Genomic DNA, 16,441 nt, shown 5'->3' on the forward strand with positions numbered 1-16,441 from the left:
TTATGGCCTATCATATGGTCTACCTTGGAGAAAGATCCATGCACTGTTGAATAGAATGTGTATCCTGTGGTGTTGTTGGATGAAATGTTCTGTATATATTCGTTAAGTCCATCTGTTCCAAAGTATAGTTTAAATCCATTGTTTGTTTGTTGACTTTCTGTCTTAATAACCTGACTAGTGCTGTCAGTGGTGTATTGAATTCTCCTACTATTACTGTGTTGCTGTCTATCTCATTTCTTAGGTCTATTCGTAATTGTTGTATAAATTTGGAAGTTCCAGTGTTAGGTGCATGTATGTTTAGGATTGTGATATTTTCCTGTGGGACAAGGCCTTTTACCATTACATAATGTCCCTCTTTGCCTCTTTTAACCACTGTTGCTTTAAAGTTTGTTTTGTCTGCTATAGGAATAGCTACCCTGGCTCACTTTTGGTGTTCATTTGCTTTTTCCACCTCTTTACTTTAAGTTTATTTGAGTCTTTATGTGTTAGGTGAGTCTCCTGAAGGCAGCAGATAGTTGGTTGGTGAGTTCTTATCCGTTCTGCAGTTCTGTATCTTTTAAGTGGAGCATTTAGGCCATTTACATTTAATGTTAGTATTGAAATGTGAGGTACTGTTGCATTCATTGTGTTCTTTGTTGCCTGTGTACTTTGTTTTTTTTTTTTTTTCTTTTGCTTTTTAGCTTGTATTTTTGTTTTATAGGCAAACGGTAATTGCGAATTCATTCAGCATTTGTTTGTCTGAAAACAACTGTATCTTTCCTTCATGTGTGATGCTTAGTTTTGCTGGACACAAAATTCTTGGCTGATAATTGTTTTGTTTGAGAAGGGTGAAGATAGGGCCCCAATCTCTTCTAGCTTGCGGGGTTTATGCTGAGAAATCTGCTGTTCATCTGATAGATTTTCTTTTATAGGTTACCTGGTGCTTCTGTGTCACAGCTCTTAAGATTCTTTCCTTCATCTCAACTTTAGGTAATCTGATGACAGTGTGCCTAGTCAAACATCTTTTTGCTATGAATTTCCCAAGTGTTCTTTGTGCTTCTTGTATGTGGATGTCTAGTTCTCTAGCTAGGCCAGGGAAGTTTTCCCCAAATATGTTTTCTGAGCTTTTAGAATTCTCTTCTTCCTCAGGAACACTGATTATTCTTAGGTTTTTTTATTTAACATACTCCCAGTCTTCTTGGAAGCTTTATTCATATTTTCTTATTCTTTTTTGTTTATCTTTGTTGGATTGGGTTAATTCGAAGACATTGTCTTCAAGCTCTGAATTTCTTTCTTCTACTTGTTCAATTCTATTGCTGAGACTTTCCAGAGCATTTTTCATTTCTAAAAGTGTGTCCAAAGATTCCTGAATTTTTTATTGTTTTTTTCAAGCTATCTGTTTCATTGAATATCTCTCCCTTCACTTCTTAATATCATTTTTTGTATTTCCTTGCATTGGGCTTCACCTGTCTCTGGTCCCTCCCTGATTAGCTTAACAACTAACCTCCTGAATTCCTTTTCAGGTAAATCAGGGATTTTTACTGGTTTGGATCCATCGCTGGTGAACTAGTGTGATTTTCAGGGGGCGTTGAAGAGCCTTGTTTTTTCATATTACCAGGGTTGGTTTTCTGGCTCCTTCTCATTTGGATAGGCTCTGTCAAAGGGAAGGTCTAAGGCTGAAGGCTGTTGTTCAGATTCTTTTGTCCCATGGGATATTCCCTTGATATAGTACTCCGCCCTTTTCCTATGGACATGGCTTCCTGTGAGCCAAACTTCAGTGACTGTTGTCTCTCTTCTGGGTCTAGCCACCCAGCAAGTCTGCTCAGCTCCAGGCTGGTACTGGGGCTTGTCTGCACAAAGTCCTGTGATGTGAACTGTCTATGGGTCTCTCAGTCGTGGATATCAGCACCTGTGCTGTTGGAGGTAGCAGAGGGTTCAGTGGACTCTGTGAGGGTCCTTAGCTTTGGTGGTTTAATGCTCTATTTTTGTGCTCATTGGTCTCCTGCCAGGAGGTGGTGCTTTCCAGAAAGCAGTAGCTGTAGTAGTGTAGAGAGGGACAGGTAGTGGACAGAGCCCTGGAACTCCCAATATAATATGCCCTTTGTCATCTGCTACGAGGGTGGATAGGGAAGGACCATCAGGTAGAGGCGGGACCAGGCATGTCTGAGCTCAGACTCTCCTTGGGCATGTCTTGCTGTGGCTGCTGCGGGGGATGGGGGTGAGATTCCCAGGTCACTGGAGTTGTGTACCTAGGAGGATTATGGCTGCCTCTGCTGAGTCATGCAGGTTGTCAGGGAAGTGGGGGAAAGCTGGCAATCAGAGGCCTCACCCAGCTCCCACACAAACTGAAGGGCCGGTCTCACTCCCACTGTGCCCCAACAACAGCCCAGAGTCTGTTTCCAGGCGGAGAGCGAGAGAGACTTGAAAACTTGCGGGAGGCTATCTGCCTCCCAGGTGCAAAAGAAAAAGGCTCTAGTTCTTCCCCTGCCTGTGAAGTCTGCATGCCGAATTTGTGCCCTCCCTTGAGTTCTGGCCAAGAGGCTTCTCGCCCCCTTCAAATAGTAACAAAGTTCATCTAGGAAATTCCTTCTCCCTGTGGAGTTTTACCCCCTGCCACCCTCCCAAAGGATCCCCGTGGTGCCAGGCAGGGATGGGCTGCTTGGGGACCCAGCGAACTCCCAAGGCCTTTCTGCTATTTCCTCTGCCCCTATATTTCACTTGGCTGTCTAACTTGACTGAGCTCCAGGTAAAGTCAGAAACTTCCCCCGCAAACAGACCTTCAGCTTCTCCAGCGGGGGTGTGTGTTTGGAGAGGAGGGTCTCCCCTTCCTACTTCCACAGATGTGGCACTCACAGTATTTGGGGTGTCTCTCGGGTCCTGCAGGAGCAGTCCATTTCCTTCAGAGGGTCTGTGGTTCCTCTTGGGATTGCCAGTTTGTTCTTGCAGGCCATCTGGAGCTAAAATTCACAGTGCAAGCCTCTGGATGCTGCTCTGTCTGAGCTGCAATCTAGTCCTGCATCTGCCATGATCCCTTCCATCACGATAAATGTAAATTTTGAAGCTGAAGTTATTCTGAAAAATTTAGTTTACTTAAAAATAAGCTTGGCAGGCACTTACCAGAATTAAATAGTTGTAGACTTTCTGGAGTATCTTCTGGGAACAACTCACAGAGGAATAGCCTAATGTCACAGAATAATGACAGAGATCTCATGTTGCCTTGTTTCTTCCCCAGAATCCAAAAGTATAGGCTTCCAGGTATATTTTATTATAATGGTTTACTCAATATGAAAATTTGGCCTTCATCAAGGGGGCTTCACTTTATAAACTTTAGCACAACTGTAGCATATTTCCATTTCTTGTCTCTACCTTCCGTGAACTACTTCAGAACAATTTAAGGCTGAGTTCTTAATCAGAATTTCATACTAGCAAGGGAGAAACATTATACTTGACTTGAAATTATAATTTCTTGAAAAGATATAACTATGAGAATTGATATTATTTTGATGATACAAATTTTTTTGTGTATCCAGAAGAGGTATCTGACCTAGATAAACAGTCTAGAAAGTCTAGCTCCATAGAGGCTTACATACTAGGTATATGCATGCCACCAAGATAAGAACTGCTGTATAATTGGGCTCTGAATCTTTGTTAGTTGTGTTTTCAAAGAGTTTTATCACCTTGATCTAAAGAAAATGCAAAAATCCCTGACATTTCAGAGTCTGTTGTCTGGTTGTGGTTTGGATGCCTCAGGAAACTGCACTGGAGTGGGAAAGAATTAGAATAGCCTTGTTTTAAAGCAAAATTTGTCACTGGACAGGGCAAACTCTTGGGGAAAAGTTAGAGAAGGCACAGAATGCCACAAGAACTAGAAAGAGAACCAGACTAACAGAGAAGATAATATTTTCAAAGGTCTTAGAATAGCTAGGGAGGTGGAGGTGATCCCTTGACACAAATACTCTTGCAGGCATATGGAGCATGGCAGTGGGGAGTTCAGGAGCAGATGACATTTAGGTAGTTGCATTGGTAGTTGGCAGATGGCATTTTTTTTATTTCTCTCACCACCACCCCCATATGTAATCCCTAAGCAAATCTTAACTCTACCTCCATAACAAATTCTTAATCTTCTACTTCTATTTCTACTGCTGCCACCAAAGATCAAACCATCTCTCTCATGTATCACTGATCTACTACTCCCTTCAATTAGTTCGCATACATGGTCAGAATGGTAGATTGGAAGTCTAAATCAGGCTGGGCATGGTGGCTTATGCCTGAACTAGTACATTGGGAGGCTGAGGCAAGAGGATTTCTTTTTTTTTTTTTTTTCTTTTTTTTTTTTATTATTATTATTATTATTATACTTTAGGCTCTATGGTACATGTGCACAACGTGCAGGTAAGTTACATATGTATACATGTGCCATGCTGGTGCGCTGCACCCACCAACTCGTCATCTAGCATTAGGTATATCTCCCAATGCTATCCCTCCCCCCTCCCCCCACCCCACAACAGTCCCCAGAGTGTGATGTTCCCCTTCCTGTGTCCATGTGTTCTCATTGTTCAATTCCCACCTATGAGTGAGAATATGCGGTGTTTGGTTTTTTGTTCTTGCGATAGTTTACTGAGAATGATGATTTCCAATTTCATCCATGTCCCTACAAAGGACGTGAACTCATCATTTTTTATGGCTACATAGTATTCCATGGTGTATATGTGCCACATTTTCTTAATCCAGTCTATCATTGTTGGACATTTGGGTTGGTTCCAAGTCTTTGCTATTGTGAATAATGCGGCAATAAACATACGTGTGCATGTGTCTTTATAGCAGCATGATTTATAGTCCTTTGGGTATATACCCAGTAATGGGATGGCTGGGTCGAATGGAATTTCTAGTTCTAGATCCCTGAGGAATCGCCACACTACTCATCTGACAAAGGGCTAATATCCAGAATCTACAATGAACTCCAACAAATTTACAAGAAAAAAACAAACAACCCCATCAAAAAGTGGGCAAAGGACATGAACAGACACTTCTCAAAAGAAGACATTTATGCAGCCAAAAAACACATGAAAAAATGCTCACCATCACTGGCCATCAGAGAAATGCAAATCAAAACCACAATGAGATACCATCTCACACCAGTTAGAATGGCAATCATTAAAAAGTCAGGAAACAACGGGTGCTGGAGAGGATGTGGAGAAATAGGAACACTTTTACACTGTTGGTGGGACTGTAAACTAGTTCAACCCTTGTGGAAGAGGATTTCTTGAGCCTCAGGGCTTTGAGAACAGCCTGGACAAGATGGCGAGACCAGGTGTCTACAAAAATTAAAAATTAAAAAAATTAGCCAGGCATGGTGGTGTGTGCCTGTTATCCTAACTACTCAGGAGGCTGAGCCCAGGAGTTTGAGGCTGTAGTAAGCTATGATCATGCTACTGCAATGTAGCTTGGGCAACAGAGCAAGACCATGTCTCTTTTAAAGAAACAAGTCTAAATCAAACTATATTATTTTCTAATGTAAAATTCTCTATGAGCTTTTCATTGCATATAGAATACAAAGAAATTGCTTTACCTGGCCTGCAAGGCCTAGCTCTCTGAAGTATGTTGAATGGTTTTACACAAAAAATCTACATACTAACCCCCAGAAGCCAGATGTGACCTTATTTGGAAAAAACAGTCTCTGTGTACATAATTAAGTTGAGGATCTTAAGATTAGATCATCCTGGATTATCCAGGTGGACCCCAAATACAATGACAAATGTCCTCATAGAGACACATAGAGGAGAGACACAGGGAGAAGAGAAGAAGGGCCATGTGGGGGTAAAGGAAGAGAATGGAGTCATGTAGCCACAAGCCAAGGAAGACCTAGAGCCACCAAAGTTGGAAGAGGCAAGGAAGAATTCTCCCCTAGGGCTTTTGAAAGGAGTACAGCCCTGGCAGCATCTCAGTTTCAGACTTCCAGCTTCCAGAACTGCATAAGGATACATTTCCGTTGTTTTATATCACCAAGTTTGTGATATAAAACACATCTCTGACTCTTTTGCTTTCCCCTGTTATGTCTACTAGACTGGCCTGTTTCTTCCCCTTATTATTCTTTAAGTATGACATTCTCCTTAAAAATTGAAGACTTTATGTTAGCTATTCCCTCTTCCTGGAATATTTTTCTCCCAGATGTTTTTATATCTAAGTTCTTTCTTATCATTCTTGAATTTACACATCTGTTATTCAGAGGGGCCTTACCAGACCATCAATTTAAAGTTTTCTCTCAAACTATCCCTGCTTGCAGACAACATGATCCTGTATCTGGAAAGCTCCATAGTCTTAGCCCCAAAGCTCCTTAAGTTAATAAATAACTTCAGCAAAGTCTCAGGATACAAAATTAATATATAAAAATCACTAGCATTCCTATACACCAACAACAGTCAAGCCAAGAGCCAAATCAGGGACATAATCCCATTCACAATTACCACAAAAAGAATAAAATACCAGGAATACAGCTAACCAGGGAGGTGAAAGATCTCAACAATGAGAACTACAAAACACTGCTCAAGGAAATCAGAGATGACATAAACAAATGGGAAGACATCCCATGCTCATGAACAGGAAGAATCATTATTGTTAAAATGGCTATACTGCCCAAGGCAATTTATAGATTAAGTGATATTCCTATTAAACAGCCAACGACATTCTTCACAGAACTAGAAAAGATTATTTTAAAATTCATATGGAACCCCTGTTCCCTCAACACCCACAAAAAGCCCAAGTAGCCAAGGCATTTAAAGAACAAAGCTGGATGCATCACACTACCCAACTTCAAACTATAGTACAGGGCTTCAGTAATCAAAACAGCATGGTACTGGTACAAAAACAGACATACTAATGGAACAGAATAGAGAGGCCAGAAGTAATGCTGCACTCCTACAACTATTTGATCTTTGACAAAGCTGACAAAAACAAGCAATGTGGAAAGGACTCCATATTCAATAAATAGTGCTGGGGTAACTGGCTAGCCATATGCAAAAGATTCAAACTGGACCCCTTCCTTACACCATATACAAAAATTAACTCAAGATGGATTAAAGACTTAAATGTAAAACACAAAACCATAAAAACTCTGGAAGACAATCTAAGCAATACCATTCTGGCCATAGGAACAGGCAAGGATTTAATGATGAAGACACCAAAAGCAGTTGCAACAAAGCAAAGATTGACAAATAGGATCTAATTAAACTAAGGATCTTCTGCACAGCAAAAGAAACTACCAACAGAATAAACAGACAACCCACAGAATGGAAGAAAATATTTACAAACTATGCATCTGACAAAGGTCTAATATCCAGCATCTATAAGGAACTTAAACTAATTTACAAGAAAATAACAAATAACTCCACGAAAAGTGGGCAAAGGACATGAACAGACACTTTTTTAAAAAAGACCTACATGTGGCCACAAGCATATGACAAAAAGCTCAACATCACTGATCATTAGAGAAATGAAAATCAAAACCACAGTGAGATACCATCTCACACCAGTCAGAATGGCTATTATAAAAAGTCAAAAAATGACAGATGCCAGTGAGGTTGTGGAGAACAAGGAATGCTTATGCATTGTTGGTGGGAGTGTAAATTAGATCAACCATTATGGAAAACAGTGTGGCAATTCTTCAGAGACCTAAAGTCAGAAACACCATTTGATCCAGCACTCCCATTACTGGATATATACCCAAAGGAATATAAATCATTCTACCATAAAGACACATGCACTTTTACGTTCATTGCAGCACTGTTCACAATAGCAAAGACATGGAATCAACCTAAATGCCTATCAATGGTAGATTGGATAAAGAAAATGTGGTACATATATACCATAGAATACTATGCAGCCATAAGAATGAATGAGATCATGTCCTTTGCATGGACATGGATGAAGCTGGAGGCCATTATTCTTAGCAAAGTAGCACAGGAACAGAAAACCAAATATTGCATGTTCTCACTTATAAGTGGGAGCTAAATGATGAGAACACATGGACACATAGAGGGGAACAACACACACTGGAGCCTATCAGAGGGTGAGGGTGGGAGGAGGGAGAGGATCAAGAAAAATAACTAATGAATACTAGGCTAAATACCTGGGTGATGAAATAATCTGTACAACAACCCCCATGATACAAGTTTACCTATATTACAAACTTGCACATGTACCCCTGAACTTAAAAGTTGCATAAAAAGAAAAAGAAAAAATAAAGTTTCCTCTCAATTATTCTGTTTTTTAATTATTTTCTTTTCATCTCGACAATTATGTCTACCTCATCTTTTTTTTAAATTATTTATTATCTGTCTAACCTACAAAAAGTAAGCCCCATGAAGTGAAAGGTCTTCACTGTCTGATTCATTGCAGAATCCCCAGTGTCTAGAACAGTCTCTGCTATTAAGTAAGATATTAATTAATGTTGAATGAGAAAAAAATGTAGAAGAAAGGCTATCAGTGCTGGAGGAAGTTAGGGTGATAAGGCTGGAATCTAGAAATTTGAGCAGCAAGCCAGTTTCTTAGTTTTTGAGGCTCTGGGAGATTGGACAGTTATAATAAAAAGAACTGGATTTATGCAACAGGACAGGGATCCTATAAGAGATCTGAAATAAATATGGAGGTGTGGTCTTGGGACCAAACTGGAAAAATTTCCCGAAGTCGTATAGGGTGCGGAGTAGAACTTTTGAAGCCTAAGATCAGTAATGATGTCATGAGGCTGTGTGAGAGTTACGCCTAACAAGATGGCCAGGATTTGTTCTACCTGCAAGTGGAGGTCAGTGCCCACTATTAAATGGAGAGAAGGGCTAATGAAGTTGGGAAAAAGTCAGGCACTTGCAACATGAGGCAGCAGCTATAATTCCCAACTGCTTTGGTAAAGAGAACACTTGGCTTTCTGATAATCTAGACATAACCATTTTCTAGTGGATTAAATGTAGGAGACGAGGTCCTTCCCAAAAGGGCCCACTTTGAGTAAAGTTTAAGTTTGAAAGCAATGACTTAATTTGATCCTGTGTGCTCTCAATGGTGCTATACCACTGCAACCTAGAAAGCGCTATACCCAATGTCAGGCTGACACAGAGTTCCCACAGTATCTAGCTACCAGTGTTGAGCAGGAAGTCCATCCCTCATGGTGTCATTATTCAACTTTTTGTGCCTTGTCTACCTTATTATCAGTTTAAGAAGCTTAATGAGGATGTCCTAGTCCAACTCAGAAATTAAGGAAAACATATCATCTGAGGATAAGGAATATTGTTTTAGAATAATGTAAACCAGGAGGACTATTTGTGGATGCCTGGAAGGTCTTAGAAGCCATTCCGTCAGGAACACCATTTTCGTGATTTTCTACAGGTTGGAGAGTGTCCTTGTGTAGCATCCTTGGGGGCTCTTTGTGACTATTTTCTAAGTTAGCTTAATGACAACAGTCAGAGACATGTGGAAATTGTATTTTAAGGCTTATAGCCATTTTAGAGTTCCTATAGATAGGGTCTGTTGAGGCATCCCCTCACAGGATATAACTTGTCTCATAGAAGTTATTTCAGCATTTTTCACTCTCTCTGACTTTCCCCTAGGTTTGCTATTGTTATTGTTAGGTGTATATTTGGAAAATGACAAACAATCAGGTTGAGGAAAAGGTCTATAGTGTGTTTGTGTCTGTGGGCGTAAATGTGGAATAAATATATATAATGCACAGTGGCTGATATTTTGTGTCATTTGTCTTCACTTGTGAAAAGAGATGGGATAAGTCACTGATGACTGTTCTAGTCCTGATCCATCCTTCATCACTACACTGATGAAGATAAATGCCACATTTAAGGAGAGCACAGCTATCATGTGTCCTTTCAGACTGGAGAGTCAGATCAGTTAGAGCAAGAGGTCAATCAGGTGCTGTTACTTAAAAATCAAGGACATTTTATATGTACCATCTCCTACCCCCATATACCTTGCTCTCTCCTATTAAACTAGGGTACTTCTAGCAGCCAGAGGATGATTTGGTAGCATTTATAATTTCATCTATGTCTACAGATATGCATTTAATTTAAACAATTCATTTCCTGGTATATGCCCAGCATAGAGCTTTGCAGTGACAACGCACTGATTAAAAGAATATCATCCTGGTCCTTATACTGATAAATATTATAATGAAGCGAACACTATAGAAAAAAAATAATAAAGTGGTTAATTTTTTCTGTGAGCAAGTTAAGTGAGAAAAGAGTAAGTGACAACTGTTGAGAAGTGGAAATATTTAAACTGCTGTATTACAGAAAACAGTATGGACACTTTATCTTTCTGTAATGTACAAATGGCAGCATGACTGGATTTTAAGCTATGGTAAGGCAAATGGATGACTTCTCTGCTCTAGCTTGTAGATCCTGGTATAGGTAATCAATAGATAAGGCCCCTTTATAACTCAGTAACTGAATGAACTATTCCGGTTTTAATTTTCATTACCCTTTCACAAATTGAATGCTTGAGGTTAAAAGACTTTTCATTGAAATAAAAGTATTGGCTTTTTTCCCACTGGTTGAGACAAAAAAGTTTATGTAACTAGACATAAGCTGAAAAGGATTTCCATAGATCCTAGAAATTTGATTGGCCAACTGGGCATTTCTAAAATCATTATTTCTCTTTGGAAACTATTGTTTTGAACCATATAAAACTGTTGATAGTCACCAGTTTTTGACCTAGGAGGTGACAATTTGATGAGATTCTCTGTAATCATGCTAATTGATTTATAGTTTAAATTTTGGGATATGCTTTAGTTGCTTTTTTCTATATGTAAGTTTGTTTCACCAAATAAGCTATTTCATTATCTTATTCAAGAAACATTTATTGAACACATATTACACAGCATTTACTGGGGTGTATGCATGCCCATGGAATAGAATATGTTGGCTATCCCAGTAGGGCACGCAGTCTAATAAGGCAGAAAGACACATAAGCAAGCAAGTACGAGTTGGAAAACTAGCACACTGGTTGATAGTTGCCCAATAAATGTTCTTTCCCTTCTTCTCACATTGGACATAGAAGTGCAATGTGTTAAAGGAACACAGAAGCGTGAGTCTCTATAAATTTAAACAACCTGGAAGGATTCATTGCAGAAAATACCTCCTGTTTACCTTGTGTTAAAAGACCATGTCATAGGAAGATCACTAGCCTAAGGCTTCAAATATTTGATTTCTTATATTAACTCATCACATATTAGGGCTTTTATTAAACCTTAATCACATTATTTAACTTTCTTATACTTTAACTTTCTTAACTGCAAAATGAAAAATTATAATCTCATTTGCCTTCCTCCTATATTTGTTGAGGGTCAGATAGGGTAATACACATGAAACAATTTTTCAAATTATAATTTATAGTATTAACAAAAGATACAATCTTCATCATCATCTTTCTTATTGCCAGTCTTGTTTTCAACAAGACCTTTCAACAAAGTGCTATGTAAAAGATCAAGGAGGATTATCACCTTGATTTGTATTTTCCCAAGTCCAGGCTTAATAATACATTTGGGGACAAGTACCACATTTGGCCTTAAATAATCATTTTAGAAAAGTAGATGAGTTGTTTAGCCATTTGTAAGTGTTTCGAACAGTGCTCAATAAACAATGAATGAAGGGTCTGCTGGTAGCAGATGGATAATTATGTTCAGCATTTTTTTAATGAAGGAGAATTTAGAAAAATAAATGTAATTCAAAGAAATTAACTCTCAGATAATTATCATTCCCATTATTAGAGAATGTATGACATGCCCAGGCTTGTTGGTTTATGGGTATCACCTCATTTCAAGTTTAGAACAACCTTTTGAAGTTGACTCTATTATTATCACCTTAATTTTACAGATGAGGAATTTGAAACCTAAAAAAATTATATAACTTCCCACAAGTCACAAAATGACTATCTCTGATGATAGAATTTATGAACTTAACTGCTGTACTTTTTACAGCTCTGATCTAGCTATCGTTACCATCCCCATGTTTATACCCTCCTTCCTACTTAGTAATCTCCATTTTCTCCAGAAAAGCCCTCAAGGAAGGCACTGATCTCTCTGAGCTTTAGTTTCCTCACCTATAAAATGGGGCTACTTTTGGAGATTCATCAATAAACAAATCATATAAACTCCATATCCTGGGAACTCATATTCTAGTTGGAGGAGACAGAAAACAAATATGTACATGTTATCTCTAGTTTTCAGATGTTTTATCAAGAGAAATAAAACAGAATAAGGGGACAGAGAATGATGAGAACAAGGGTGGTTATGTTTTAAGCAGCATAACCAGGGAAGACCTCTCTGAGCAGGTTTAGCAGAGCCCTGAAGGAAGTGAAGAAGCAAAGTATACAGGTATTTGCATGAAAGGTGGCACTATTGTCACGGAGTGCAGGCGTAGGTGTAGGTCTGTCTGGGTGAAGGGCGTTCCAGGCAGAGGAACAGCACGTGCAAGGCCCCTGAGAAAGCACTATGTTTCGTATACAGGAGAAACAATAAGGAGCCAGTGTGGTAGTCAGAGTAGAGTGAATATGAGCGATTGTTGTAGGAAAATGAGATCAAAGAAGCAGGAGAGATGCAGGAAAAAAAATTATGACTGGCCATTAGGACTTTAATATTACTCTGAGTGTTGTGAGAAGCCATTGAGCATTGAGAAGGAATATGATCTGACTTTAATTCATATAGGATCCCTCCACTGTGTGGAGAAATTAGAAGCAGGAAAACCAGATATCGGACCAGGCTATGGAATACTCCAAGTATCCAGTTAGAAATTTGACCAAGACGTAGCAATAGATGTGTTTGGAGAAAAAAACAGAATACTGATACGCAGAATTTCCAATGCATGGGTGATAGGATATAAAGGTGATAAGGTGTAGAGGTGATACAATCCAAAAAGAGAGGGTATGAGACCAAAAAAAAGTTTCAAGGTAGATTTTGGCCTGAGCTACTAGAAAAATCATTCCTGAAATGGTGCTTGGCAAACAGTAAGAGCTTAAAATGTTTACTTGTATGAATGAATGAATGCAACTACCATTAGAAAAAGTCTTTGTCGGGTTAAATCAAAATGAAGAGTTTGACTGTAGACAGGTTGATTTTTGAAGCCTCCAAGTGGAGGTCTTGAATAAGCAGTAGTACATACAAGTCTGCAAGCCTGCTGGAGATTTAAGTTTGGCAGTCTTCAGTTTATAGATGGTATTTAAAAGCATTATGCCATCACCTAGAGAGTGAGTATAGATAAATAAGAGTTCCACTGATTTGAGACCTGGGGCACTCCAAGGTTCATTGGCCTGTGAGATAAGACACAACCAGCAATGGATGTTCAGTAGAGTTATCACTGAGGCAAGAGGAGAAGCAAGGGAGTTGTTTTGCAGGATCGAAGTGCAAAAGGTGTTTCATAAAGGACAGAGTGATCGTTATGTCAAACATTAATAATTTTTGCCTAATATGAAAATTGAGAACTGGCTATTTGATTTAGCAATAAACATGTTTTCATCTCCCACCTTTTCTTTGCCTCTCCACACACACTAATTGTTACCTACGGCCTTGCTCTAAAGTTATAAATCCCAAGCGCATTAAATTCCGATTCATATTTCATATATCCTACTGAAGGGTAGTTAATATTTCTTGAAACCATGAGATTTGGGAAAACATTTTATAAAATCGAGTTTTTTTTTTTTTTTTTTTTTTGAGACAGAATCTCACTGTGTCACCCAGACTGGAGTGCAGTGGCATGATCTTGGCTCACTGCCACCTCTACCTTCCAAGTCCAAGCAATTCTCCTGCCTCAGCCTCCCAAGTAGCTGGGACTACAGGCATGCACCACCATGCTGGCTAATTTTTCTATTTTTAATGGAGACAGGGTTTCGCCATGTTTGCCAGGCTGGTCTCGAACTCCTGACATCAGGTGATCCACCCACCTCGGCCTCCGAGAGTGCTGGGATTACAGGTGTGAGCCACTCCGCCTGGCTGAGTTATCCATTTGTTTAAACCTATGGACAGGAAATCCACAGATCATCTCTAAAATAAATTTTGATCATATTCAGTTTTACTTGCATAATAATAACATTCATTAGGGATATATTGCTATGACATTTGAAAAGCACTTTTATTTACATTGTCTGTTCCAAACAAAATCATCTAATACAGCAAAATGCCCAGCTGTGAAGCTTACACCATCAGATTATACTACCTGCTAACAACTTCTTGTTGGAGTCAGCCATAGCCCTGTGCTTCACTCCTCCTTGTCCCTTGAAGATTTTAACATCTGCCTCCCTGTTGTTCTCTCCATACTTACTCTTGATAGGCTTCTTGGTGATTTTAATATCCATGTTAGTCCCTTGATCTTGATTACTAACGGTGAGGAATCTTTCTATCTGCAATTGCTCTGGGTCTCCTCTTTGTACAGTCTGTACCAACTAAATTTCCAAGGTTGGAAGACCTGTATTTGTTGGAATTACAGAAAGTTTCTTTTACTTCATTATACTTTGTAAAATGTGAGCTCTCTCTCTTAGGATCTCTTTGCTTTAAGTACTGTACATGGCCCTCAGTCTCAGTTTCTAATTTTTATTCTGTCAGTGCCAAAGGAGTAGTGGGGTGAGATGAGAGATGTGTAGGGAGAGGAAAGATTTTATATCCTTCTTGTTTGGGGATGTGGTGTTGGTGGTGGGCAATCCCAAACAGAATTTGCAGCAGATGCCTATGTCAGACTCTTAACATCCCATTTGACTTTAATAATTGAGTTTTCTATTTAACTCTTTCCTATCCATCATTATAATGCATTATCTGATTTAATCTTATGATGTGGTTCTGATCAGACACTAGATCAGAGAGAAAATGCGACTTACTTAAGGTCGGGTATCTAATAAGTCAGAACCAAGTATAGACTACATTTCTTGTAAGTCCAAATGCATTTTTTTATTGGCATTAAAAAATGCATTGTTCAAAATGGCCAGTAGTTAAGAGAGTTGCTTTGGCTTTCTGCCCAGGATAGTGTTAAAATACAGTGGCAATTCAATAAATGTCATCAGTGGTGTCTGTGGTGGTGGTTGTGGTGGTGGCAGATCAAGAATTTTCCTGAATTATTCTAATGGATGCTTTTTTTTCTTTTTTTCTTTTTTTTAGATTGGCAAACGCACTGCCTATTTACAGCATAGAGACCCCAGTGGAGAGCTAGGTGGGTGATGATTCATACTAAATCTTTCCCACAGTATGCTGAACACTACAACTGCAGCTAATGTGAAGTGACTCATTATACACTGTCAAATCTGATAACGGCAACGACTGGTTTTGCTAGCACGAGCAATTTGTGGGAAGTCCAGCTACTGCAAACCACTACTGAATTTCAAAAAACAAGCTGCAATATAGTAGAAAAGACATATCCACTGAGTCATATTTGCAAATTTCTTGTGTTTCTCTTTGCCAGTTTAGAAACAGCCTCATGTTCCCTGCTTGACTCAAGAGATGACTTTCCTTGGGATTCACTTATCTTGTGAGTGCCTCCTCATTCAGTCATATTTTATGGGCTAAATATTTTATAAGAGTATTGGTGGCTCATGGACAGAACTGGAAATGTGGTTCTCCCATGGCAATATTTCTGAAGCTGCCTCTTTACACCACCATCCACCAGCAAACCATCGCATACACATAAAACGTATTTACCTTCTGTAGCATAGTTTCCATGAGTGGTAGTTCTACCTGCAGAGAGACAAGATGAGGAGGCAGCAGGAGGCAGGAACACTGACTCTTTGCTCTATGATTTATTGTATCATCATTAAATTGTAATCTCCTTGAAGGCAGGATTCTAATCTTACCTACTTGGCACCTATGAGCTGTAGTTGGCCCTTTATAAATATTTGACAAAATTAATGCACTTCCTTCCAAAAACTTTATTATTAAGGCAGGAACTGGGGTTTAACCTTCTTGTCTCCCTTGTCCCTGGTACAGTGCCTGACACACAGTAGGTGGAAAACTACATGTTTGTCTAGCGAAAGAACAAAGGTATCAATGAGCCCATCAATTAGATGGTTTCCTGCAGCCAAATTAATACCCAAGCAAGTGATTTTCAACCATCAGAGACAGAACAGTGATGGCTTCACATCATGTTTCTTCAGACCCCCAGGGGTAATGCCCTAAAAGCAGTTGTTTATTTTGGAAGGCAAAAGCTAATCTGAAGCTATTTTCTTAATTTTTATATTCAAATGCCTATAAAACAGAAAAGCACCAGAGACCTATTCATTGCTCACAAATGATCTATGGGGCAATAATGTGCTTGTTTTTCCAGCTGTGCTGCACTTCGGTGCTATCTTGGGTTTAACTGAAAATATGCTGTGACCTTGGTTTTGTTCACTGGGCATGTGGGGGTATAATTGGCATGAGGCCTCTGAAGAAGTCCCTTTTAATGAATGTCATTTGACTAATTTGGGGTTTGCCTGAAGGAAATAATGTGTGAAG

General features: G+C 39.2%; 1 protein-coding gene across 5 annotated transcripts in view; it reads left to right on the plus strand.

Annotated features, from left to right (window-relative positions):
* Window positions 1-16,441, plus strand: part of LRRC4C (leucine rich repeat containing 4C) — a 183,689-nt gene that overhangs the window by 138,497 nt on the left and 28,751 nt on the right. For 2 of the 5 annotated variants that reach the window (XM_063728468.1, XM_054524479.2), the window contains 2 exons: window positions 15,113-15,164; window positions 15,414-15,479. The exons of 1 other annotated variant lie outside the window; for it this stretch is intronic. The gene's annotated coding sequence lies outside the window, so the exon portion shown is untranslated. The remainder of the gene's footprint in view (window positions 1-15,112; window positions 15,165-15,413; window positions 15,480-16,441) is intronic. 2 more of the 5 variants (XM_063728469.1, XM_002821861.5) reach the window with 1 other exon arrangement.

The sequence above is a fragment of the Pongo abelii genome, chromosome 9, assembly GCF_028885655.2.
Source record: "Pongo abelii isolate AG06213 chromosome 9, NHGRI_mPonAbe1-v2.0_pri, whole genome shotgun sequence".
Classification (NCBI taxonomy): Eukaryota; Metazoa; Chordata; class Mammalia; order Primates; family Hominidae; genus Pongo; species Pongo abelii.